The sequence below is a fragment of the Watersipora subatra genome, chromosome 8 (genome assembly GCF_963576615.1).
Source record: "Watersipora subatra chromosome 8, tzWatSuba1.1, whole genome shotgun sequence".
Lineage (NCBI taxonomy): Eukaryota > Metazoa > Bryozoa > Gymnolaemata > Cheilostomatida > Watersiporidae > Watersipora > Watersipora subatra.
Window position 1 is genome coordinate 16,011,891 of NC_088715.1, and position 11,213 is coordinate 16,023,103.

An 11,213-nucleotide genomic window follows, 5' to 3' on the forward strand; every position below is an offset into this window, starting at 1 on the left:
AATATTAGCAAAACAAAACACATGAAGCGTTTGCACAACTTGCATAATAATCAAAACATCTACTTTACTAAGAAGAGTCACCAAAAGAAAGCACATTACTCAGCAAATTAGAGAACTACAAAAAAGAAACTTGAGAGCAACAAGCAAAGACAAATTAGAAAGATGTATTACCCAGCAAATCGCAGAACCACCAAAGATACATTGGAAGCTAACCGAATGATTACACATATACAGATCTGCCACCGTTCTTTCTGCTTTCTTTAACTGCCATGCCGTCATCGAGGTTTCCTTGACCTTGGATTCAGGTATGTTCAGCCAAGACCACAGAGCCGTGTTCATGCAAGACAGCTTTAAAAAGCCCACACAGCATTTGTTTGCAGTAAGCTAAGCAGACATCACACTCAATCTACTGTATGAGGAATTGCTCACAAACGCAGAGTCATGGCAGAACACAATACACACATATGTGACCCCGGCCGTCAGAATGTACAATCGTGCGGTAATTGCATTGTTCATAACAGCGCGCTAAGCGTGCTTTACGCTATTATATGACTCATCGTAACTATTTCAGTAAACTGTGGTTTATAGTGCATTCAACCCTGCTCTTTCACATGGTCTTGTTTATTTTTGTGTCTGACCAATAATAAAGCCAGACTTGCCATTTAACCATACCCCTATCGGTGGTTGCTATGGAATTTTCCATAACCCAAGATCATAAATATAGGCTCTAACTGCGGGTGCGCGCATGTATGTGGCTATTTCCTGTTTTAATGCCTCAGGCTAGAACAAAATAAAACCATCGCAAAAATTACGGCTAGTTGATGCTAGACGAGTATTTCTACTTAGAATCTGTGTCAGCTGCCTCAAATCATAGTGAAAGCGATGATGAGGATTGTGATAATAGGGTAACCTTAGAAATACAGCTGCTTACGCAATATGTGGCTGCTAACGATAATGCGAATGAATTAAATCAAATTACAGAGAATAACGATCAGCCTATCACTGCTGATAACATTCACATTCTAGCTGTTGACATCAAACTAATACGTGGGTGCAAATGTAGGGAATTATGCGCTAGTTTTATGTCATCTGAACAATTAAGCCTCATTAGAACTGTGTATCAAGGATTACCGAAGGAAGCATTGGATATGGTTGTGTTGGTGTTGTAGCTTATTTTGTTGTAAATGAGCTATCTACCTTCACTATTAGTATGAGTCCAAATCTCCTTATATACGGATAGTCTTCACTCCAGTTGTGTTTGTCGTTAGGTGCAGAGGACTCTGGTTAGCTGGTGCTATAGTGTTATTCACCGTCTATGTGAGTGTCGATGCCGATAGGTGGGAGGTAGTCTAGTGATGGTCAGGTTACGGTTCTACAACAAGGCTAATCCAATGCTATAGTTCATGTAACGATGCCTCATGTATACACTACTGTACGTACACCTTCAACCAACCCTCTAAAGACTGGGTTGGGGTTATATTAGAAGTCTAGACGTAAGATATTATGATATAATATACATGTTGATCGATCAACTATTAGTATACAATTAAATGATGTTGCTTCCTTAGTTGCTAGACATGGAATGAATATAACTATAAAGCTACTTCTATATAAATGGATAGACTGAATAGGAGTTGTGTTCCTACTATAGTATTGCTATGGACCGAGTAAGTAATTCCCAACTCAACAATCAAATGGTAAGAATATTGTACACGTATGCAGCATGTAAACAATGGTTGTTGATGCATACTTGTTTCCATTAGTGGGAGATAATATATGCTGTAGGAATGTATTGTAACTGCTAAGTTTCCTACCTATTAACTAATCTCTTGACATTTACGTTTGTGGGAACATTGCTAATATACAGCTATTTCAAAAACATGATTTTCAGCTATAACATCCACCCGGTCAATAAAAATTCTACTCCTGTAGAATCACAAATTATCTCTTGGACTAGCGGTGGTTTTAGCTACAGTTATAGTTACCTACATATGCTATTACATGAAAGATTATCTAAAACTAGAGTACACTGGGTGTAGCTGGTACAACATAAATTAAAGAGGATGCGTCACGTTGTGAAAGCATATCCAATCATCAAAACTATGCTAACTAAATGGGGCATACACTAGGCTTGAAGATTATAATACAATTGATAGTCTGATTGCTACGTAACCATGGCTTTAATGGATATTATGTAAATTCATAGACTTAGAGTCATCTAAATTTCAAACGCCTAATTTATGGGAGGAAATGCATGGGCTTCTTGAAGTGAAACAAACGGCGTTTAATGCATTAAAGCAATACATCACTTACCAAGTTACATCACAATGGATGGACTGGAAATTTAATGGAAGATTAACATAAGACAAATACACAATATCCCTTAAGTTCAAACAACTGATAAAGAGTTGTTTTTTTTTCTTTTTAGCAGTACCCAAAACCAAACTGGTTTCCAAACATGGAATGGTGTATTCCCTTTCATAAGCAACATGAAGCATGAAAATGCGTTAGTATAAGCACATGAAAAGCTTTAGCCTTAATACTGATTAGGTTGCTAGGAGATTTTATGATAACACTGCCACACTGGCACGAATGTAATTTATTGAGCAAGTTAATAACATTCCTTTTACAGACACCTGGTCTTTTACAGACACCTGACTCAATTTTCCTGCATTTAATTCTGAACCTCTCCTTTACTGCTGAACGTGCTTTAAATGACTGTTAGGTTTTAACGATGCAGCTGATGCTGCAAGTGGATGCCTTCACCCTAGTTTCATAGATAGAAATTCTCCACATAGATTTGAATAATTTGCATAAAATTTTTCAATTGTCTCGACAGACGTGTGTCACCCAGCTGTGTAATTAGTCACTTTTATATTATGTGGTCATAAAGATAAAATATGTGAGCTATTGGGATACATAAAAAACTATGTCTTGTCAATTACCAATAGGGGTATAGGTAAACAAAAAGTTTGAATCAAAATACTTTCTGCGCTTCGAAAAACTGACATGAGATCTGAGTTTTGTATTGAACAGTGAACCCTAGATCTATGTGGTGAGCTATTGATACTCAAACGCAACTACCAACTCACGAACATCTATTTCCAGATGTCAATCCCTGGAGAGTAAAAGCAGGCCTCAGTACTTTTAAACTAAGTCTCTGTCACAATTATAAGCTAAGTTTTCAGCTGTCTCTATGACATTTACTGAGAGCTTTCCAGCTTTCCAAAACATTTATTTTACTGCTCTGCAACACTGTTGTAGGCTTCTCAATCTCTCAAGCTTGAGATTCATTTGTCCCTTAACCAAATATCTGATGGCCATTGGTGCGTCATGGCCCTGAAAAAGCTCATGCGCAATTGTTGCCTCTGTGGGCACAAGGGTTTACAACCCGATCTTGTAGCAGCTACCATGTAATAAATATCACTCGAAACAACATGTAATAATAAATAATTGTAGTGAACATAAATAAGAACGAAACTGTTTGTTTTCGGTGCTTCAGCTAGCACTAGTGCATGAAGATGTACTACTACGAGTTTTAGTGACACGGGCTTCGTAACGTAACGATTGCGTCAAAGTTTGTTTCTTTTGGTCATTCATCAGATCCCGATCGATCGTTTGTACCTAACCTGCAATTCCTGTAATGAAACAATGTTTAACATTTCATGCATAGACAATTAAAAGTAAATTTAATAGCCATGGGATCTATATATAACTGGGTTGTAGACTAATTAGTCATAAATGGGTGCTATTAGTTGTGTAATACACTAATTACAGAGCATTCCTTCCATTAACTTCACACATCATACCCTGACAAACACTTTCAAGCTTCAATCACATTCGCTAGGCGCCCGTGTTGCGCTTGCGCGTGTATGTGGGTCTATGGCTGTGGTAGTCAGTCTACAGCCCCAAATTCAAAAGTGTGAATGTCTGTGTAGTCATTAAAGCAGAGTTCGTGTACACGTAAAAAGTTATGTTGTTTCACTGCAGTGCCTGATCAGGATTTATGTTTGTCCATGGTGTCAACATTATGAGCTCAATTCCTTTAAATGGTTGGCGACTAGTACGCCACCTGTTTGAAAAAATAGTGGATTGATATGACATCAAAAGCTTGCCAAAAGTGATCACTTTAAAAGATAAAATATCTTGTAGGTTATTCCACCTCTACTTATTTCCATAAAATTAATGGCCATGTTTGTTATTAAAACAAAATATAAAATCTTTGTGCAACGATGCACATCCTATTTTAGCCAAAAATAGTTTAATCAATATCATCTGGACCCAGTTTTAAAAAAAAAGGTTTTATCCACTTCTTCAAGTGTGGACATACACTGTAAATTGTAGAGAGAAAAAAAACAAAAGGCAAAACAGAATTATTCTGAACAATAACCCTCATCAGCATCTGTTGGGTTGTGTTTTTCAAACACATTGTCATCGTGCTGTAAATCAGATTCCAAACCGTATTCAACTAGATCTTTATTGTGATCTATTGAGGTATCAAGGGAAGAGTCATGGGTCATTAAATTGAGAGATATACATTCATATACTGCCAGAAGAAAAGAAGTAGCTACCAATTGAATGCCATAATTCATCAGATCAATGTCAGAAGTTTTGGGAAGTGCAAGATTCATTCTGTCATTAAACTCCTGATTAATGGATAGCGATTTTTGATCACAATCGAACTGTTGGGGCAGATGCACACAAGATTCTATTTCCCCACTCAACTTTGATGCGGTTGCCATGGGCAACCGTTCAGCTATGTCACTGCTATAGACAGATTGTGTAGGACTTTCAACGGCAGTGTAAATCTTTAGAGCCAAGCTGTCACCACTTTCCATTAGCGGTGCCTGAAATATGCTTACTTCGGCCTGTGAAGGCAGACCACAGTCTACTGGTTGGGCAACAAACAATTCTTCACATTGTATATGTTCTTCTGCCACTACATCCTTACAAACTTCCCACTGCTCATTCTGAAGGGCCAAATCATAAGCATGGGCCTGTGGGCATTGAATGTGCATGAGTAGAATGATTTTGGGACATTGTTTACACTTCTCTACATTTTTCATAGCTGCATTGTCGGGGTCATAATGCACAAAAAACTTTATTTGTTCATACATTTTACAAAATTGGATTAAACTCATGTAATCCAATGGGGCTCTTTGTCCTAACGTACTATCCAATACAAACTGCTGCATTGGCTCGGGAACTCCTGACATTATGGTGTCAAAAATGAGTTGATCCTGTACTACGGTGGGCAAGTAATACAAATCTCTTACCTCAAATTCTACTCTCAAGCCAAATTCTCCTACTGATTCATTTTTTTCTAGACAAAGTTTTGCCAGATTGGCTGTTCTAAGAGGATGGTAGAAATTGAACTTTTGGTCAAGTGCAATTATGAGATTTTCAAATGTCCTATTTGACAACTGTTTGAGAACTTCGATGTAGAGAGTTTTTGCTAGACCAACTAAACAATGATAAAAGCAGAAAACCCTTTGATGATCAGAAAGAAACAAAGCATTAGCACTTGTGAGAAATTCCAATTTTGTTTGATACCAATTATCTGTTGGCTCAAAAGAGAATGGTCTAACATAGTACCCACTGTCTCTGCATGAAAACAAATGTTGGTAGTCATTACAGACTGTAGCCATATTTGCTGTCAAAGACAGACAATACAATATGAAACACTAACCTGTACTCTCCCGGCAAACAAAAAAATGTGCGTCCTCGCACGCAACAGCCTCGCCACAATCGACAAAGAATGCTCAGCGAGAATTAGATAGGGGCGTGTACTCCACCAGGCAAGCAAACGGCTTGCCAATCGCTTGGCAATGAGCTGTAGAAGGTCCGGCGCCTCCACCAAATGTTGTAGCTTATTTTGTTGTAAATGAGCTATCTACCTTCACTATTAGTATGAGTCCAAATCTCCTTATATACGAATAGTCTTCACTCCAGTTGTGTTTGTCGTTAGGTGCAGAGGACTCTGGTTAGCTGGTGCTATAGTGTTATTCACCGTCTATGTGAGTGTCGATGCCGATAGGTGGGAGGTAGTCTAGTGATGGTCAGGTTACGGTTCTACAACAAGACTAATCCAATGCTATAGTTCATGTAACGATACCTCATGTATACACTACTGTACGTACACCTCCAACCAACCCTCTAAAGACTGGGTTGGGGTTATGTTAGAAGTCTAGACGAAAGATATTATGATATAATATACATGTTGATCGATCAACTATTAGTATACAATTAAATGATGTTGCTTCCTTAGTTGCTAGACATGGAATGAATATAACTATAAAGCTACATCTATATAAATGGATAGACTGAATAGGAGTTGTGTTCCTACTATAGTATTGCTATGGACTGAGTAAGTAATTCCCAACTCAACAATCAAATGGTAAGAATATTGAACACGTATGCAGCATGTAAACAATGGTTGTTGATGCATACTTGTTTCCGTTAGTGGGAGATAATATATGCTGTAGGAATGTATTGTAACTGCTAAGTTTCCTACCTATTAACTAATCTCTTGACATTTACGTTTGTGGGAACATTGCTAATATACAGCTATTTCAAAAACATGATTTTCAGCTATAACATCGGGACAAATTGCCACTAGCATAACAAACAAACTCATCCAATGCGCTACAATAAATCTCTGCAGCGTACTCGTGCTACACTGTGTGAGTGTTAAACTACATAAAAAGAGCTCTAGATTGAATGGTCACTTGATGAGTTGGGATGATATTTCCGCATCCTGATGCCTTATGTTGTCACTTTTTGTTGACCTTACCACGACCTTCTGTATAGGGGGACAATTCTGAATACACTTCCAACCTTTTGTTAAGTTGTTGTACTGTCATTATATGCAGTCATAGTTATATAGCTTGATGAGAAGTGCCCAGTTTGAAGCATATCCTTTTAATGTATATCTCCAGGACGGTGAGCTTTTAGTCACATGTATTGTTAACCTTACCATGACCTTTGGGAGGTCAACCGTTAATCGAATTGGAATAAAAATGCATCGATCATCTTTTTCAGGGTTTTATTGTAGAAAATGCCAAGTTTCATCATTATAGGTTGAGATTAAGTGGTTGGTTGCTATGGCATTTTGATTTGTAAACAAATACCATGATTTACAGTTCATGAATCCCCAACTTTATCTTGCTTAAACTAAAAAAAAACAGTTTTAGTTCATCACGAGACCTTCTCTACTAAATTTTGCGTAACCTGGGCATAAATAACCCGATTTAAAAAATTTAAAATGCATTAAAATCCTCAGAATTTGCTGATTTCAAATCCTTAAATAACTCAAACATGTGGTTTTAGCACGATGGTACATTCTGACTGCCTGGGTCACATATGTGTGTAAAGTACCATACTATCTTCACAATTGCCAGTTGTGAACGTTAAAGGAGCTCTTATTAGAGGAGTATTTTTTTCCTCAACCCAGTAAAAGTTATTATTACACTCATGTGCAGTTTCCCAATTTAGAATATTACCATTATATTGTTGTTTGTCTGTTATGTATCATGTTTGTTAATGTTTTGTATAAGCATTGCATTTTTTATGCTTGTGCTTTTAGCTTTTTAATGAATATGTTTTACCCGCAAAGTACTGGAAGCTGAAAACACAACGTAGCAAAAGATTACTGCATGCTTATTGCACATCGATAGGCCTTTAACATCAATAATCAGTCAACGGGGTCCTACCATGTTTTTTGACAGGGGTATTTAAAAAGTGACAGACGAGATGATCATTATATCACTGTATATGCCTTTGTGGAGGTGACGATGATTGAGCAGGATTACTAACTGCCCTATTATTTGTCCATAAATCACCAAGATATAATAAAACTTCACTAGTTTTGGTTTAAAGCATCTGGCCCAGCATTCATAGACTGACAGGTAATTTACGTAGACAGCTATGAAAGGCCACGATACACTGACAGAAAATTCATTTTTAAGTCTGTGTCTGACAGTGATTATTGAAGACAATCTCAGTCCATTCTCAGTACAGGAAGTATTGACCTAAAAACCTAAGATGCCTGTCACTTTTTGCAGAGTAATCAACAATGTCCAAAACATCACTCATAAGTTTGGTAAGGTCGCTGGTTGAGCCAAAGTTTTTGACCAGCTGGAGTTCAAGCGGAGAAAATTTCAGGTTTTTAACACAACCCAGTGCTACCAGACTAGATATTTGTATTAAATAACAAATGTGTTAATAGCATACACATTTTTTTTGCCAAAAACTCGCGGCAAAAAAGGTGACGATTGTGACGACAGTGATTTTAAAAGTGATGGCAGTGATTTTAAAAGTGACTATTCTGTCTACAACTTAGTATGGTAGGACCCAGGGTCAATGTGTAAAATGCCTCATTTTTATTGATTTGTGAAAACCTCTTAACAAAACAATTATTTTGTATAATATATGATTTCTAAACAAACCATGTTTTGTTTGTTTTTTAATCCTACAAATTTTCCTTTTGAAATGACAAAAAATTCATTTGCAGATTGTTTACAATGGGGAAAGTAAAAGTATTTTGTGTGACGATCAATACTGATCCTGCCGCCAACAGACCCGCTGCTCCTGGAGGTCTGTGTGTCTCTGGGGCCATTGTAATAGAGCTAAAGGAAAGTATGTATACTGCACACTTGTTGAGCTGCGTTTGCATGCACTTTTTTCCAATTTGTGTGAATATGACTTCGTAATGGATAAAACTTCACATAGATTTGCTTACAATTAAAATTAACTAATGCAAAACTTTAGTAAATTTTATCAGAAAGTATTAATATTTTTTTTCCTTTACTATTGCTTCTGATTTTTTAAGTTGATCTGACAGCCAGGATGTTTCAGATTAAAGTCAGTAAAACTTAACAGCTGTTAAAATGCTTGAAAGGAAAATGTACCAAAATGACACCATTAGTTACTCAGCTGTTTCTCTCTCTCTTTCTGTTGTAAGTGGTATCAGTTATTGCGTTCAAGTTACGGCGGTGAGCTTCTCGTTTCTGTCAGTCTTGAATCAGAGAGTTTTAACCGCAATCAAGTTTTGATTACAATCTGAAACATTTTGGCAGTCAGATCACCTCAAACATCATAAACAATCACAAATGGTAGAAACAATCACCTGGTACGTTCTGATAAAATCTGCTAAAATTTTCCGTGAGTTCATCTTTTAGCAACAGTTCTCTAAGCATCTCTGAAATATAAACTCTCATTTTTCACTGCGAGCTCCGCACCGTAAGCATAAATGCTAAATGACCATTTTTGTTGATTGTATTTATAATTGACATTGAGTCATTCGCACTGTCTGATCAGCTACCATAACAGAATAATAATAGTAATTGTTGAAAACTAAAAATGAGAATATGGTTCTGCGTGTTTTAGGTTACCAGATAATTATTTGAGCTTTTCATGCCTTGTTGGTCGATCAATATTTTATCAGAATCTCCTAGTGCACAGATCTTCAAACTGAAGTTTAGGAATCATTATTGTATCGTCTTCCAAGTTCATGAAGTAAGTATTGCTGCTCTTCTTTTCAGCTGTACACGTTAAATACCTGATGGTTCAGCTGAAGGGAGTGTCTAAATGCCAATGGAGTGAAGGGTCAGGAGATGATATCAAAACATTGACTTCTACAGATGTTCTTATCGACTTTGAGAAGGAACTCATCAGATCTGACGGTAAAGGTACTGTAGCTTTATTTTTTGCGATTTTAAATTTGACCTGTATGTTCAAACCTCGTGACCGTAAGAAACTTTCTGGTGACAAATAATCTGTAAGTGAATCAAGCTTGTGCATTATCAATAGTAAGTGGTTCACCACTCATTATTGAATTTTGATAAGCGAGCCATAAATTATGATTTGTCTACAAATCAAGCTGGTGTTTTATTAGTCATATGTTAGACTTTCAGCCATTAGCTAAGCGCAACACAACATGACCAAAAGACTACAGCCAATCACATCGCTTCTTGCATCATCTATTCAATTATGTCTTAAAGATGTGGTTGCATCAAAAAGGTTGATTTAATGAAATTAGAACCAATAAATGGCTAAAGAAATAAGGTACAATTTGATGTCATTTTTGTCTTTTTAGACTAACCCTGTCCAGAGATATATGCGTTTGAATGAGGCCATTTTTTAAAAAGCTCAGATTCCAGTGGGTGCTTCATTTGTGGCGTAACGAGTGATACATCTGAAAAGAGTTCATGGGCGATAAATATAAGATCACTTCATTAGCCAATCATCAGCACAAAGTTTTATACACATGTAGGTCATAACAGCAAGTCTACCAACTGATAGACAAAGAAAATTACTTTCTTTAAAAATTAACTCAAATTTGATGCAACCATATATTTAAAGATCTCTCACTTGTCTGAGAGCTTTGTTTTTTCCTTTTTTTGTGGGTGTGAGACATAAGATTCCTCTCAGACAAATGGTTGTCTTTTTAGTTGAATCAGAGGCTATAATGTTTCAAGTTTTGCTACTATAATTAAAAAGTTCATCAAAATATTTGCTCAAGTATTACATGTGTGATGATGACTGGGCTTTTTTAGCGCCTTTTCTGTGTTCTATATATGTATTCTTGTTGCGAACTTTTACATGCTTAGTATCCAGATAATGTCCATGTTAGCTCTTCATTTTTATTATCCAGATATATTACAGTTTGATCTTCACTGAGTTAATATCCAGATAATGTCTATGCTAGCTCTTTCCGCTTACTATAAAGATAAGGTACAGTTTGATGGTCACTGCTTTAGTATCCTGATAAAGTCTCAATTAGCTTTTCACATGCTTATTATTCAGATAAAAATTTTAGTCTTTAGATGATCAACTAAGAAAGCCAACTATTCACTTGATTTATATCCAAATACAAGTAGTTTATTAGGACAATTACTTTACGAAAGGTTTTTTATTCAGATAATGAATTAAGACGATTAATTCTATATATTTTTATATGCATATAGTCAATTAAAATGATGATGTTTTAAAACAATTTTAATGTATGTTCAGTTGTAGTCTGAGCAATCATGTCTATTAGGTATGGTATGACATAGAGCTTACCTTTTCAGCTCTGCCTTAATATATATATTACTATATATATATTATTAATATGTAATATATTAGATATATAAGATATTAGCTATTAATATTCTACATGCATATATAATATTAATGACAGATGTGATGACACATGTAATTATCGATGTACT